Source organism: Osmia lignaria, unplaced genomic scaffold (assembly GCF_051020975.1).
Source record: "Osmia lignaria lignaria isolate PbOS001 unplaced genomic scaffold, iyOsmLign1 scaffold0012, whole genome shotgun sequence".
Classification (NCBI taxonomy): domain Eukaryota; kingdom Metazoa; phylum Arthropoda; class Insecta; order Hymenoptera; family Megachilidae; genus Osmia; species Osmia lignaria.
This window is the reverse complement of record NW_027478166.1, coordinates 8,404,374-8,421,853: the sequence shown is the minus strand read 5'-3', so window position 1 is coordinate 8,421,853 and position 17,480 is coordinate 8,404,374.

The following is a 17,480-nucleotide window of genomic DNA, read 5'->3' as shown; positions in this document are numbered from 1 at the left end:
AGAACATAAAAAGTAGGAAACTTAATTCTCTACAAAAAAGGTCTCTTAACATTTTGCCATAGCTCGCTTCGTTTCCGAGATATTTGCAGATATATCTCAAGGGAAGGGGCCTGACGGACATATTTCGAGATATTTCTTCTTCTTGTTGTTCTTCCTCTGCACAGCTAAGCTGGAAGTGGCATTTGCAGCTCGCAATAGTGCAGAGTTATCTCAAAGAAAGGGGCCACGGTGTTTCTGTATCTCTATTATGTTCGTGCGGCTTCGGAACTTTTAAATATCTTGATATATCTCGAGAACTACGCATCTGATCAAAAAATATCATAGAACATAAAAAGTAGGAAACTTAATTCTCTACAAAAAAGGTCTCTTAAGATTTTGCCATAGCTCGCTTCGTTTCCGAGATATTTGCAGATTTATCTCAAGGGAAGGGGCCTGACGGACATATTTCGAGATATTTCTTCTTCTTGTTGTTCTTCCTCTGCACAGCTAAGCTGGAAGTGGCATTTGCAGCTCGCAATAGTGCAGAGTTATCTCAAAGAAAGGGGCCACGGTGTTTCTGTATCTCTATTATGTTGGTGCGGCTTCGGAACTTTTAAATATCTTGATATATCTCGAGAACTACGCATCTGATCAAAAAATATCATACAACATAAAAAGTAGGAAACTTAATTCTCTACAAAAAAGGTCTCTTAACATTTTGCCATAGCTCGCTTCGTTTCCGAGATATTTGCAGATTTATCTCAAGGGAAGGGGCCTGACGGACATATTTCGAGATATTTCTTCTTCTTGTTGTTCTTCTTCTGCACAGCTAAGCTGGAACTGGCATTTGCGGCTCGCACTAGTGCAGAGTTATCTCAAAGAAAGGGGCCACGGTGTTTCTGTATCTCTATTATGTTGGTGCGGCTTCGGAACTTTTAAATATCTCGATGTATCTCGAAAACTACGCTTCTGATCAAAAAATATCATAGAACATAAATTGTAGGAAGCATAATTCTCTACAAAAAAGGTCTCTTAACATTTTGCCATAGCTCGCTTCGTTTCCGAGATATTTGCAGATATATCTCAAGGGAAGGGGCCTGACGGACATATTTCGAGATATTTCTTCTTCTTGTTGTTCTTCTTCTGCACAGCTAAGCTGGAAGTGGCATTTGCGGCTCGCACTAGTGCAGAGTTATCTCAAAGAAAGGGGCCACGGTGTTTCTGTATCTCTATTATGTTGGTGCGGCTTCGGAACTTTTAAATATCTTGATATATCTCGAGAACTACGCATCTGATCAAAAAATATCATAGAACATAAAAAGTAGGAAACTTAATTCTATACAAAAAAGGTCTCTTAACATTTTGCCATAGCTCGCTTCGTTTCCGAGATATTTGCAGATTTATCTCAAGGGAAGGGGCCTGACGGACATATTTCGAGATATTCCTTCTTCTTGTTGTTCTTCCTCTGCACAGCTAAGCTGGAAGTGGCATTTGCAGCTCGCAATAGTGCAGAGTTATCTCAAAGAAAGGGGCCACGGTGTTTCTGTATCTCTATTATGTTGGTGCGGCTTCGGAACTTTTAAATATCTTGATATATCTCGAGAACTACGCATCTGATCAAAAAATATCATAGAACATAAAAAGTAGGAAACTTAATTCTCTACAAAAAAGGTCTCTTAACATTTTGCCATAGCTCGCTTCGTTTCCGAGATATTTGCAGATATATCTCAAGGGAAGGGGCCTGACGGACATATTTCGAGATATTTCTTCTTCTTGTTGTTCTTCTTCTGCACAGCTAAGCTGGAAGTGGCATTTACAGCTCGCAATAGTGCAGAGTTATCTCAAAGAAAGGGGCCACGGAGTTTCTGTATCTCTATTATGTTGGTGCGGCTTCGGAACTTTTAAATATCTCGATGTATCTCGAAAATTACGCTTCTGATCAAAAAATATCATAGAACATAAATTGTAGGAAGCATAATTCTCTACAAAAAAGGTCTCTTAACATTTTGCCATAGCTCGCTTCGTTTCCGAGATATTTGCAGATATATCTCAAGGGAAGGGGCCTGACGGACATATTTCAAGATATTTCTTCTTCTTGTTGTTCTTCTTCTGCACAGCTAAGCTGGAAGTGGCATTTACAGCTCGCAATAGTGCAGAGTTATCTCAAAGAAAGGGGCCACGGTGTTTCTGTATCTCTATTATGTTGGTGCGGCTTCGGAACTTTTAAATATCTTGATATATCTCGAGAACTACGCATCTGATCAAAAAATATCATAGAACATAAAAAGTAGGAAACTTAATTCTCTACAAAATAGGTCTCTTAACATTTTGCCATAGCTCGCTTCGTTTCCGAGATATTTGCAGATTTATCTCAAGGGAAGGGGCCTGACGGACATATTTCGAGATATTTCTTCTTCTTGTTGTTCTTCTTCTGCACAGCTAAGCTGGAAGTGGCATTTGCGGCTCGCACTAGTGCAGAGTTATCTCAAAGAAAGGGGCCACGGTGTTTCTGTATCCCTATTATGTTGGTGCGGCTTCGGTACTTTTAAATATCTCGATATATCTCGAAAACTACGCTTCTGATCAAAAAATATCATAGAACATAAATTATAGGAAACATAATTCTCTACAAAAAACGTCTCTTAACATTTTGCCATAGCTCGCTTCGTTTCCGAGATATTTGCAGATTCAGCTCAAAGGAACTGGCCTGACGGACATATTTCGAGATATTTCTTCTTCTTGTTGTTCTTCCTCTGCACAGCTAAGCTGGAAGTGGCATTTGCAGCTCGCAATAGTGCAGAGTTATCTCAAAGAAAGGGGCCACGGTGTTTCTGTATCTCTATTATGTTGGTGCGGCTTCGGAACTTTTAAATATCTTGATATATCTCGAGAACTACGCATCTGATCAAAAAATATCATACAACATAAAAAGTAGGAAACTTAATTCTCTACAAAAAAGGTCTCTTAACATTTTGCCATAGCTCGCTTCGTTTCCGAGATATTTGCAGATTCAGCTCAAGGGAAGGGGCCTGACGGACATATTTCGAGATATTTCTTCTTCTTGTTGTTCTTCTTCTGCACAGCTAAGCTGGAAGTGGCATTTACAGCTCGCAATCGTGCAGAGTTATCTCAAAGAAAGGGGCCACGGTGTTTCTGTATCTCTTATTATGTTGGTGCGGCTTCGGAACTTTTAAATATCTTGATATATCTCGAGAACTACGCATCTGATCAAAAAATATCATAGAACATAAAAAGTAGGAAACTTAATTCTCTACAAAAAAGGTCTCTTAACATTTTGCCATAGCTCGCTTCGTTTCCGAGATATTTGCAGATATATCTCAAGGGAAGGGGCCTGACGGACATATTTCGAGATATTTCTTCTTCTTGTTGTTCTTCCTCTGCACAGCTAAGCTGGAAGTGGCATTTGCAGCTCGCAATAGTGCAGAGTTATCTCAAAGAAAGGGGCCACGGTGTTTCTGTATCTCTATTATGTTCGTGCGGCTTCGGAACTTTTAAATATCTTGATATATCTCGAGAACTACGCATCTGATCAAAAAATATCATAGAACATAAAAAGTAGGAAACTTAATTCTCTACAAAAAAGGTCTCTTAAGATTTTGCCATAGCTCGCTTCGTTTCCGAGATATTTGCAGATTTATCTCAAGGGAAGGGGCCTGACGGACATATTTCGAGATATTTCTTCTTCTTGTTGTTCTTCTTCTGCACAGCTAAGCTGGAACTGGCATTTGCGGCTCGCACTAGTGCAGAGTTATCTCAAAGAAAGGGGCCACGGTGTTTCTGTATCTCTGTTATGTTGGTGCGGCTTCGGAACTTTTAAATATCTCGATGTATCTCGAAAACTACGCTTCTGATCAAAAAATATCATAGAACATAAATTGTAGGAAGCATAATTCTCTACAAAAAAGGTCTCTTAACATTTTGCCATAGCTCGCTTCGTTTCCGAGATATTTGCAGATATATCTCAAGGGAAGGGGCCTGACGGACATATTTCGAGATATTTCTTCTTCTTGTTGTTCTTCTTCTGCACAGCTAAGCTGGAAGTGGCATTTGCGGCTCGCACTAGTGCAGAGTTATCTCAAAGAAAGGGGCCACGGTGTTTCTGTATCTCTATTATGTTGGTGCGGCTTCGGAACTTTTAAATATCTTGATATATCTCGAGAACTACGCATCTGATCAAAAAATATCATAGAACATAAAAAGTAGGAAACTTAATTCTATACAAAAAAGGTCTCTTAACATTTTGCCATAGCTCGCTTCGTTTCCGAGATATTTGCAGATTTATCTCAAGGGAAGGGGCCTGACGGACATATTTCGAGATATTTCTTCTTCTTGTTGTTCTTCCTCTGCACAGCTAAGCTGGAAGTGGCATTTGCAGCTCGCAATAGTGCAGAGTTATCTCAAAGAAAGGGGCCACGGTGTTTCTGTATCTCTATTATGTTGGTGCGGCTTCGGAACTTTTAAATATCTTGATATATCTCGAGAACTACGCATCTGATCAAAAAATATCACAGAACGTGAACAGTAGGAAACTTAATTCTCTACAAAAAAGGTCTCTTAACATTTTGCCATAGCTCGCTTCGTTTCCGAGATATTTGCATATTTATCTCAAGGGAATGGGCCTGACGGACATATTTCGAGATATTTCTTCTTCTTGTTGTTCTTCTTCTGCACAGCTGAGCTGGAAGTGGCATTTGCGGCTCGCAATAGTGCAGAGTTATCTCAAAGAAAGGGGCCACGGTGTTTCTGTATCTCTATTATGTTGGTGCGGCTTCGGAACTTTTAAATATCTCGATATATCTCGAAAACTACGCTTCTGATCAAAAAATATCATAGAACATAAATTGTAGGAAACATAATTCTCTACAAAAAAGGTCTCTTAACATTTTGCCATAGCTCGCTTCGTTTCCGAGATATTTGCAGATTTATCTCAAGGGAAGGGGCCTGACGGACATATTTCGAGATATTTCTTCTTCTTGTTGTTCTTCTTCTGCACAGCTAAGCTGGAAGTGGCATTTGCAGCGCGCAATAGTGCAGAGTTATCTCAAAGAAAGGGGCAACGGTGTTTCTGTATCTCTATTATGTTGGTGCGGCTTCGGAACTTTTAAATATCTTGATATATCTCGAGAACTACGCATCTGATCAAAAAATATCATACTACATAAAAAGTAGGAAACTTAATTCTCTACAAGAAAGGTCTCTTAACATTTTGCCATAGCTCGCTTCGTTTCCGAGATATTTGCAGGTTTATCTCAAGGGAAGGGGCCTGACGGACATATTTCGAGATATTTCTTCTTCTTGTTGTTCTTCTTCTGCACAGCTAAGCTGGAAGTGGCATTTGCAGCTCGCAATAGTGCAGAGTTATCTCAAAGAGAGGGGCCACGGTGTTTCTGTATCTCTATTATGTTGGTGCGGCTTCGGAACTTTTAAGTATCTTGATCTATCTCGAGAACTACGCATCTGATCAAAAAATATCATAGAACATAAAAAGTAGGAAACATAATTCTCTACAAAAACGGTCTCTTAACATTTTGCCATAGCTCGCTTCGTTTCCGAGATATTTGCAGATATATCTCAAGGGAAAGGGCCTGACGGACATATTTCGAGATATTTCTTCTTCTTGTTGTTCTTCTTCTGCACAGCTAAGCTGGAAGTGGCATTTGCGGCTCGCACTGGTGCACAGTTATCTCAAAGAAAGGGGCCACGGTGTTTCTGTATCTCTATTATGTTGGTGCGTCTTCGGAACTTATAAATATCTCGATATATCTCGAAAACTACGCTTCTGATCAAAAAATATCATAGAACATAAATTGTAGGAAACATAATTCTCTACAAAAAACGTCTCTTAACATTTTGCCATAGCTCGCTTCGTTTCCGAGATATTTGCAGATTTATCTCAAGGGAAGGGGCCTGACGGACATATTTCGAGATATTTCTTCTTCTTGTTGTTCTTCTTCTGCACAGCTAAGCTGGAAGTGGCATTTGCAGCGCGCAATAGTGCAGAGTTATCTCAAAGAAAGGGGCCACGGTGTTTCTGTATCTCTATTATGTTGGTGCGGCTTCGGAACTTTTAAATATCTTGATATATCTCGAGAACTACGCATCTGATCAAAAAATATCATACTAAATAAAAAGTAGGAAACTTAATTCTCTACAAGAAAGGTCTCTAAACATTTTGCCATAGCTCGCTTCGTTTCCGAGATATTTGCAGATTTATCTCAAGGGAAGGGGCCTGACGGACATATTTCGAGATATTTCTTCTTCTTGTTGTTCTTCTTCTGCACAGCTAAGCTGGAAGTGGCATTTGCAGCTCGCAATAGTGCAGAGTTATCTCAAAGAGAGGGGCCACGGTGTTTCTGTATCTCTATTATGCTGGTGCGGCTTCGGAACTTTTAAGTATCTTGATCTATCTCGAGAACTACGCATCTGATCAAAAAATATCATAGAAGATAAAAAGTGGGAAACTTAATTCTCTACAAAAAAGGTCTCTTAACATTTCGCCATAGCTCGCTTCGTTTCCGAGATATTTGCAGATTTATCTCCAGGGAAGGGGCCTGTCGGACATATTTCGAGATATTTCTTCTTCTTGTTGTTCTTCTTCTGCACAGCTAAGCTGGAAGTGGCATTTGCGGCTCGCACTAGTGCAGAGTTATCTCAAAGAAAGGGGCCACGGTGTTTCTGTATCCCTATTATGTTGGTGCGGCTTCGGAACTTTTAAATATCTCGATATATCTCGAAAACTACGCTTCTGATCAAAAAATGTCATAGAACATAAATTGTAGGAAACATAATTCTCTACAAAAAACGTCTCTTAACATTTTGCCATAGCTCGCTTCGTTTCCGAGATATTTGCAGATTCAGCTCAAAGGAACTGGCCTGACGGACATATTTCGAGATATTTCTTCTTCTTGTTGTTCTTCCTCTGCACAGCTAAGCTGGAAGTGGCATTTGCAGCTCGCAATAGTGCAGAGTTATCTCAAAGAAAGGGGCCACGGTGTTTCTGTATCTCTATTATGTTGGTGCGGCTTCGGAACTTTTAAATATCTTGATATATCTCGAGAACTACGCATCTGATCAAAAAATATCATACTACATAAAAAGTAGGAAACTTAATTCTCTACAAGAAAGGTCTCTAAACATTTTGCCATAGCTCGCTTCGTTTCCGAGATATTTGCAGATTTATCTCAAGGGAAGGGGCCTGACGGACATATTTCGAGATATTTCTTCTTCTTGTTGTTCTTCTTCTGCACAGCTAAGCTGGAAGTGGCATTTGCAGCTCGCAATAGTGCAGAGTTATCTCAAAGAGAGGGGCCACGGTGTTTCTGTATCTCTATTATGTTGGTGCGGCTTCGGAACTTTTAAGTATCTTGATCTATCTCGAGAACTACGCATCTGATCAAAAAATATCATAGAAGATAAAAAGTGGGAAACTTAATTCTCTACAAAAAAGGTCTCTTAACATTTCGCCATAGCTCGCTTCGTTTCCGAGATATTTGCAGATTTATCTCCAGGGAAGGGGCCTGTCGGACATATTTCGAGATATTTCTTCTTCTTGTTGTTCTTCTTCTGCACAGCTAAGCTGGAAGTGGCATTTGCGGCTCGCACTAGTGCAGAGTTATCTCAAAGAAAGGGGCCACGGTGTTTCTGTATCCCTATTATGTTGGTGCGGCTTCGGAACTTTTAAATATCTCGATATATCTCGAAAACTACGCTTCTGATCAAAAAATGTCATAGAACATAAATTGTAGGAAACATAATTCTCTACAAAAAACGTCTCTTAACATTTTGCCATAGCTCGCTTCGTTTCCGAGATATTTGCAGATTCAGCTCAAAGGAACTGGCCTGACGGACATATTTCGAGATATTTCTTCTTCTTGTTGTTCTTCCTCTGCACAGCTAAGCTGGAAGTGGCATTTGCAGCTCGCAATAGTGCAGAGTTATCTCAAAGAAAGGGGCCACGGTGTTTCTGTATCTCTATTATGTTGGTGCGGCTTCGGAACTTTTAAATATCTTGATATATCTCGAGAACTACGCATCTGATCAAAAAATATCATACTACATAAAAAGTAGGAAACTTAATTCTCTACAAGAAAGGTCTCTAAACATTTTGCCATAGCTCGCTTCGTTTCCGAGATATTTGCAGATTTATCTCAAGGGAAGGGGCCTGACGGACATATTTCGAGATATTTCTTCTTCTTGTTGCTCTTCTTCTGCACAGCTAAGCTGGAAGTGGCATTTGCAGCTCGCAATAGTGCAGAGTTATCTCAAAGAGAGGGGCCACGGTGTTTCTGTATCTCTATTATGTTGGTGCGGCTTCGGAACTTTTAAGTATCTTGATCTATCTCGAGAACTACGCATCTGATCAAAAAATATCATAGAAGATAAAAAGTGGGAAACTTAATTCTCTACAAAAAAGGTCTCTTAACATTTCGCCATAGCTCGCTTCGTTTCCGAGATATTTGCAGATTTATCTCCAGGGAAGGGGCCTGTCGGACATATTTCGAGATATTTCTTCTTCTTGTTGTTCTTCTTCTGCACAGCTAAGCTGGAAGTGGCATTTGCGGCTCGCACTAGTGCAGAGTTATCTCAAAGAAAGGGGCCACGGTGTTTCTGTATCCCTATTATGTTGGTGCGGCTTCGGAACTTTTAAATATCTCGATATATCTCGAAAACTACGCTTCTGATCAAAAAATGTCATAGAACATAAATTGTAGGAAACATAATTCTCTACAAAAAACGTCTCTTAACATTTTGCCATAGCTCGCTTCGTTTCCGAGATATTTGCAGATTCAGCTCAAAGGAACTGGCCTGACGGACATATTTCGAGATATTTCTTCTTCTTGTTGTTCTTCCTCTGCACAGCTAAGCTGGAAGTGGCATTTGCAGCTCGCAATAGTGCAGAGTTATCTCAAAGAAAGGGGCCACGGTGTTTCTGTATCTCTATTATGTTGGTGCGGCTTCGGAACTTTTAAATATCTTGATATATCTCGAGAACTACGCACCTGATCAAAAAATATCATAGAACATAAAAAGTAGGAAACCTAATTCTCTACAAAAAAGGTCTCTTAACATTTTGCCATAGCTCTCTTCGTTTCCGAGATATTTGCAGATTTATCTCAAGGGAAGGGGCCTGACGGACATATTTCGAGATATTTCTTCTTCTTGTTGTTCTTCTTCTGTACAGCTAAGCTGAAAGTGGCATTTGCAGCTCGCAATAGTGCAGAGTTATCTCAAAGAAAGGGGCCACGGTGTTTCTGTATCTCTATTATGTTGGTGCGGCTTCGGAACTTTTAAATATCTTGATATATCTCGAGAACTACGCATCTGATCAAAAAATATCATAGAACATAAAAAGTAGGAAACTTAATTCTCTACAAAAAACGTCTCTTAACATTTTGCCATAGCTCGCTTCGTTTCAGAGATATTTGCAGATTCAGCTCAAAGGAACTGGCCTGACGGACATATTTCGAGATATTTCTTCTTCTTGTTGTTCTTCCACTGCACAGCTAAGCTGGAAGTGGCATTTGCAGCTCGCAATAGTGCAGAGTTATCTCAAAGAAAGGGGCCACGGTGTTTCTGTATCTCTATTATGTTGGTGCGGCTTCGGAACTTTTGAATATCTTGATATATCTCGAGAACTACGCATCTGATCAAAAAATATCATAGAACATAAAAAGTAGGAAACCTAATTGTCTACAAAAAAGGTCTCTTAACATTTTGCCATAGCTCTCTTCGTTTCCGAGTTATTTGCAGATTTATCTCAAGGGAAGGGGCCTGACGGACATATTTCGAGATATTTCTTCTTCTTGTTGTTCTTCTTCTGCACAGCTAAGCTGGAAGTGGCATTTGCAGCGCGCAATAGTGCAGAGTTATCTCAAAGAAAGGGGCCACGGTGTTTCTGTATCTCTATTATGTTGGTGCGGCTTCGGAACTTTTAAATATCTTGATATATCTCGAGAACTACGCATCTGATCAAAAAATATCATACTACATAAAAAGTAGGAAACTTAATTCTCTACAAGAAAGGTCTCTAAACATTTTGCCATAGCTCGCTTCGTTTCCGAGATATTTGCAGATTTATCTCAAGGGAAGGGGCCTGACGGACATATTTCGAGATATTTCTTCTTCTTGTTGTTCTTCTTCTGCACAGCTAAGCTGGAAGTGGCATTTGCAGCTCGCAATAGTGCAGAGTTATCTCAAAGAGAGGGGCCACGGTGTTTCTGTATCTCTATTATGTTGGTGCGGCTTCGGAACTTTTAAGTATCTTGATCTATCTCGAGAACTACGCATCTGATCAAAAAATATCATAGAAGATAAAAAGTGGGAAACTTAATTCTCTACAAAAAAGGTCTCTTAACATTTCGCCATAGCTCGCTTCGTTTCCGAGATATTTGCAGATTTATCTCCAGGGAAGGGGCCCGTCGGACATATTTCGAGATATTTCTTCTTCTTGTTGTTCTTCTTCTGCACAGCTAAGCTGGAAGTGGCATTTGCGGCTCGCACTAGTGCAGAGTTATCTCAAAGAAAGGGGCCACGGTGTTTCTGTATCCCTATTATGTTGGTGCGGCTTCGGAACTTTTAAATATCTCGATATATCTCGAAAACTACGCTTCTGATCAAAAAATGTCATAGAACATAAATTGTAGGAAACATAATTCTCTACAAAAAACGTCTCTTAACATTTTGCCATAGCTCGCTTCGTTTCCGAGATATTTGCAGATTCAGCTCAAAGGAACTGGCCTGACGGACATATTTCGAGATATTTCTTCTTCTTGTTGTTCTTCCTCTGCACAGCTAAGCTGGAAGTGGCATTTGCAGCTCGCAATAGTGCAGAGTTATCTCAAAGAAAGGGGCCACGGTGTTTCTGTATCTCTATTATGTTGGTGCGGCTTCGGAACTTTTAAATATCTTGATATATCTCGAGAACTACGCACCTGATCAAAAAATATCATAGAACATAAAAAGTAGGAAACCTAATTCTCTACAAAAAAGGTCTCTTAACATTTTGCCATAGCTCTCTTCGTTTCCGAGATATTTGCAGATTTATCTCAAGGGAAGGGGCCTGACGGACATATTTCGAGATATTTCTTCTTCTTGTTGTTCTTCTTCTGTACAGCTAAGCTGAAAGTGGCATTTGCAGCTCGCAATAGTGCAGAGTTATCTCAAAGAAAGGGGCCACGGTGTTTCTGTATCTCTATTATGTTGGTGCGGCTTCGGAACTTTTAAATATCTTGATATATCTCGAGAACTACGCATCTGATCAAAAAATATCATAGAACATAAAAAGTAGGAAACTTAATTCTCTACAAAAAACGTCTCTTAACATTTTGCCATAGCTCGCTTCGTTTCAGAGATATTTGCAGATTCAGCTCAAAGGAACTGGCCTGACGGACATATTTCGAGATATTTCTTCTTCTTGTTGTTCTTCCACTGCACAGCTAAGCTGGAAGTGGCATTTGCAGCTCGCAATAGTGCAGAGTTATCTCAAAGAAAGGGGCCACGGTGTTTCTGTATCTCTATTATGTTGGTGCGGCTTCGGAACTTTTGAATATCTTGATATATCTCGAGAACTACGCATCTGATCAAAAAATATCATAGAACATAAAAAGTAGGAAACCTAATTGTCTACAAAAAAGGTCTCTTAACATTTTGCCATAGCTCTCTTCGTTTCCGAGTTATTTGCAGATTTATCTCAAGGGAAGGGGCCTGACGGACATATTTCGAGATATTTCCTCTTCTTGTTGTTCTTCTTCTGCACACCTAAGCTGGAAGTGGCATTTGCAGCTCGCAATAGTGCAGAGTTATCTCAAAGAGAGGGGCCACGGTGTTTCTGTATCTCTATTATGTTGGTGCGGCTTCGGAACTTTTAAGTATCTTGATCTATCTCGAGAACTACGCATCTGATCAAAAAATATCATAGAAGATAAAAAGTAGGAAACTTAATTCTCTACAAAAAAGGTCTCTTAACATTTCGCCATAGCTCGCTTCGTTTCCGAGATATTTGCAGATTTATCTCAAGGGAAGGGGCCTGTCGGACATATTTCGAGATATTTCTTCTTCTTGTTGCTCTTCTTCTGCGCAGCTAAGCTGGAAGTGGCATTTGCGGCTCGCACTAGTGCAGAGTTATCTCAAAGAAAGGGGCCACGGTGTTTCTGTATGTCTATTATGTTGGTGCGGCTTCGGAACTTTTAAATATCTCGATATATCTCGAAAACTACGCTTCTGATCAAAAAATGTCATAGAACGTAAATTGTAGGAAACATAATTCTCTACAAAAAACGTCTCTTAACATTTTGCCATAGCTCGCTTCGTTTCCGAGATATTTGCAGATTCAGCTCAAAGGAACTGGCCTGACGGACATATTTCGAGATATTTCTTGTTCTTGTTGTTCTTCTTCTGCACAGCTAAGCTGGAAGTGGCATTTGCAGCTCGCAATAGTGCAGAGTTATCTCAAAGAAAGGGGCCACGGTGTTTCTGTATCTCTATTATGTTGGTGCGGCTTCGGAACTTTTAAATATCTTGATATATCTCGAGAACTACGCATCTGATCAAAAAATATCATAGAACATAAAAAGTAGGAAACTTAATTCTCTACAAAAAAGGTCTGTAACATTTTGCCATAGCTCGCGTCGTTTCCGAGATATTTGCAGATTTATCTCAAGGGAAGGGGCCTGACGGACATATTTCGAGATATTTCTTCTTCTTGTTGTTCTTCTTCTGCACAGCTAAGCTGGAAGTGGCATTTACAGCTCGCAATAGTGCAGAGTTATCTCAAAGAAAGGGGCCACGGTGTTTCTGTATCTCTATTATGTTGGTGCGGCTTCGGAACTTTTGAATATCTTGATATATCTCGAGAACTACGCATCTGATCAAAAAATATCGTAGAACATAAAAAGTAGGAAACCTAATTCTCTACAAAAAAGGTCTCTTAACATTTTGCCATAGCTCTCTTCGTTTCCGAGATATTTGCAGATTTATCTCAAGGGAAGGGGCCTGACGGACATATTTCGAGATATTTCTTCTTCTTGTTGCTCTTCTTCTGCGCAGCTAAGCTGGAAGTGGCATTTGCGGCTCGCACTAGTGCAGAGTTATCTCAAAGAAAGGGGCCACGGTGTTTCTGTATCTCTATTATGTTGGTGCGGCTTCGGAACTTTTGAATATCTTGATATATCTCGAGAACTACGCATCTGATCAAAAAATATCATAGAACATAAAAAGTAGGAAACCTAATTCTCTACAAAAAAGGTCTCTTAACATTTTGCCATAGCTCGCTTCGTTTCCGAGATATTTGCAGATTTATCTCAAGGGAAGGGGCCTGACGGACATATTTCGAGATATTTCTTCTTCTTGTTGTTCTTCTTCTGCACAGCTAAGCTGGAAGTGGCATTTGCAGCTCGCAATAGTGCAGAGTTATCTCAAAGAGAGGGGCCACGGTGTTTCTGTATCTCTATTATGTTGGTGCGGCTTCGGAACTTTTAAGTATCTTGATCTATCTCGAGAACTACGCATCTGATCAAAAAATATCATAGAAGATAAAAAGTAGGAAACTTAATTCTCTACAAAAAAGGTCTCTTAACATTTCGCCATAGCTCGCTTCGTTTCCGAGATAGTTGCAGATTTATCTCAAGGGAAGGGGCCTGTCGGACATATTTCGAGATATTTCTTCTTCTTGTTGCTCTTCTTCTGCGCAGCTAAGCTGGAAGTGGCATTTGCGGCTCGCACTAGTGCAGAGTTATCTCAAAGAAAGGGGCCACGGTGTTTCTGTATGTCTATTATGTTGGTGCGGCTTCGGAACTTTTAAATATCTCGATATATCTCGAAAACTACGCTTCTGATCAAAAAATGTCATAGAACATAAATTGTAGGAAACATAATTCTCTACAAAAAACGTCTCTTAACATTTTGCCATAGCTCGCTTCGTTTCCGAGATATTTGCAGATTCAGCTCAAAGGAACTGGCCTGACGGACATATTTCGAGATATTTCTTGTTCTTGTTGTTCTTCTTCTGCACAGCTAAGCTGGAAGTGGCATTTGCAGCTCGCAATAGTGCAGAGTTATCTCAAAGAAAGGGGCCACGGTGTTTCTGTATCTCTATTATGTTGGTGCGGCTTCGGAACTTTTAAATATCTTGATATATCTCGAGAACTACGCATCTGATCAAAAAATATCATAGAACATAAAAAGTAGGAAACTTAATTCTCTACAAAAAAGGTCTTTAACATTTTGCCATAGCTCGCGTCGTTTCCGAGATATTTGCAGATTTATCTCAAGGGAAGGGGCCTGACGGACATATTTCGAGATATTTCTTCTTCTTGTTGTTCTTCTTCTGCACAGCTAAGCTGGAAGTGGCATTTACAGCTCGCAATAGTGCAGAGTTATCTCAAAGAAAGGGGCCACGGTGTTTCTGTATCTCTATTATGTTGGTGCGGCTTCGGAACTTTTAAATATCTTGATATATCTCGAGAACTACGCCTCTGATCGAAAAATATCATAGAACATAAAAAGTAGGAAACTTAATTCTCTACAAAAAAGGTCTCCTAACATTTTGCCATAGCTCGCTTCGTTTCCGAGATATTTGCAGATTTATCTCAAGGGAAGGGGCCTGACGGACATATTTCGAGATATTTCTTCTTCTTGTTGTTCTTCCTCTGCACAGCTAAGCTGGAAGTGGCATTTGCAGCTCGCAATAGTGCAGAGTTATCTCAAAGAAAGGGGCCACGGTATTTCTGTATCTCTATTATGTTGGTGCGGCTTCGGAACTTTTAAATATCTTGATATATCTCGAGAACTACGCATCTGATCAAAAAATATCATAGAACATAAAAAGTAGGAAACCTAATTCTCTACAAAAAAGGTCTCTTAACATTTTGCCATAGCTCTCTTCGTTTCCGAGATATTTGCAGATTTATCTCAAGGGAAGGGGCCTGACGGACATATTTCGAGATATTTCTTCTTCTTGTTGTTCTTCTTCTGCACAGCTAAGCTGGAAGTGGCATTTGCGGCTCGCACTAGTGCAGAGTTATCCCAAAGAAAGGGGCCACGGTGTTTCTGTATCTCTATTATGTTGGTGCGGCTTCGGAACTTTTAAATATCTCGATATATCTCGAAAACTACGCTTCTGATCAAAAAATATCATAGAACATAAATTGTAGGAAACATAATTCTCTACAAAAGAGGTCTCTCAACATTTTGCCATAGCTCGCTTCGTTTCCGAGATATTTGCAGATTTATCTCAAGGGAAGGGGCCTGACGGACATATTTCGAGATATTTCTTCTTCTTGTTGTTCTTCTTCTGCACAGCTAAGCTGAAAGTGGCATTTGCAGCTCGCAATAGTGCAGAGTTATCTCAAAGAGAGGGGCCACGGTGTTTCTGTATCTCTATTATGTTGGTGCGGCTTCGGAACTTTTAAATATCTTGATATATCTCGAGAACTACGCATCTGATCAGAAAATATCATAGAAGATAAAAAGTAGGAAACTTAATTCTCTACAAAAAAGGTCTCTTAACATTTTGCCATAGCTCGCTTCGTTTCCGAGATATTTGCAGATTTATCTCAAGGTAAGGGGCCTGACGGACATATTTCCAGATATTTCTTCTTCTTGTTGTTCTTCTTCTGCACAGCTAAGCTGGAAGTTTCATTTGCAGCTCGCAATAGTGCATAGCTATCTGAAAGAAAGGGGCCACGGTGTTTCTGTATCTCTATTATGTTGGTGCGGCTTCGGAACTTTTAAATATCTTGATATATCTCGAGAACTACGCATCTGATCAAAAAATATCATAGAACATAAATTGTAGGAAACATAATTCTCTACAAAAAAGGTCTCTTAACATTTTGCCATAGCTCGCTTCGTTTCCGAGATATTTGCAGATTTATCTCAAGGGAAGGGGCCTGACGGACATATTTCGAGATATTTCTTCTTCTTGTTGTTCTTCTTCTGCACAGCTAAGCTGAAAGTGGCATTTGCAGCTCGCAATAGTGCAGAGTTATCTCAAAGAGAGGGGCCACGGTGTTTCTGTATCTCTATTATGTTGGTGCGGCTTCGGAACTTTTAAATATCTTGATATATCTCGAGAACTACGCGTCTGATCAAAAAATATCATAGAACATAAAAAGTAGGAAACATAATTCTCTACAAAAAAGGTCTCTTAACATTTTGCCATAGCTCGCTTCGTTTCCGAGATATTTGCAGATTTATCCCAAGGGAAGGGGCCTGACGGACATATTTCGAGATATTTCTTCTTCTTGTTGTTCTTCTTCTGCACAGCTAAGCTGGAAGTGGCATTTGCAGCTCGCAATAGTGCAGAGTTATCTCAAAGAGAGGGGCCACGGTGTTTCTGTATCTCTATTATGTCGGTGCGGCTTCGGAACTTTTAAATATCTTGATATATCTCGAGAACTACGCATCTGATCAAAAAATATCGTAGAACATAAAAAGTAGGAAACTTAATTCTCTACAAATAAGGTCTCTTAACATTTTGCCATAGCTCGCTTGGTTTCCGAGATATTTGCAGATTTATCTCAAGGGAAGGGGCCTGAGGGACATATTTCGAAATATTTCTTCTTCTTGTTGTTCTTCTTCCGCACAGCTAAGCTGGAAGTGGCATTTGCAGGTCGCAATAGTGCAGAGTTATCTCAAAGAAAGGGGCCACGGTGTTTCTGTATCTCTATTATGTTGGTGCGGCTTCGGAACTTTTAAATATCTCGATATATCTCGAAAACTACGCTTCTGATCAAAAAATATCACAGAACGTAAATAGTAGGAAACATAATTCTCTACAAAAAAGGTCTCTTAAGATTTTGCCATAGCTCGCTTCGTTTCCGAGATATTTGCAGATTTATCTCAAGGGAAGGGGCCTGACGGACATATTTCGAGATATTTCTTCTTCTTGTTGTTCTTCTTCTGCACAGCTAAGCTGGAAGTGGCATTTGCAGCTCGCAATAGTGCAGAGTTATCTCAAAGAAAGGGGCCACGGTGTTTCTGTATCTCTATTATGTTGGTGCGGCTTCGGAACTTTTAAATATCTTGATATATCTCGAGAACTACGCATCTGATCAAAAAATATCGTAGAACATAAAAAGTAGGAAACTTAATTCTCTACAAATAAGGTCTCTTAACATTTTGCCATAGCTCGCTTGGTTTCCGAGATATTTGCAGATTTATCTCAAGGGAAGGGGCCTGAGGGACATATTTCGAGATATTTCTTCTTCTTGTTGTTCTTCTTCTGCACAGCTAAGCTGGAAGTGGCATTTGCAGCTCGCAATAGTGCAGAGTTACCTCAAAGAAAGGGGCCACGGTGTTTCTGTATATCTATTATGTTGGTGCCGCTTCGGAACTTTTAAATATCTGGATATATCTCGAGAACTACGCATCTGATCAAAAAATATTATAGAACATAAAAAGTAGGAAACTTAATTCTCTACAAAAAAGGTCTCTTAACATTTTTCCATAGCTCGCTTCGTTTCCGAGATATTTGCAGATTT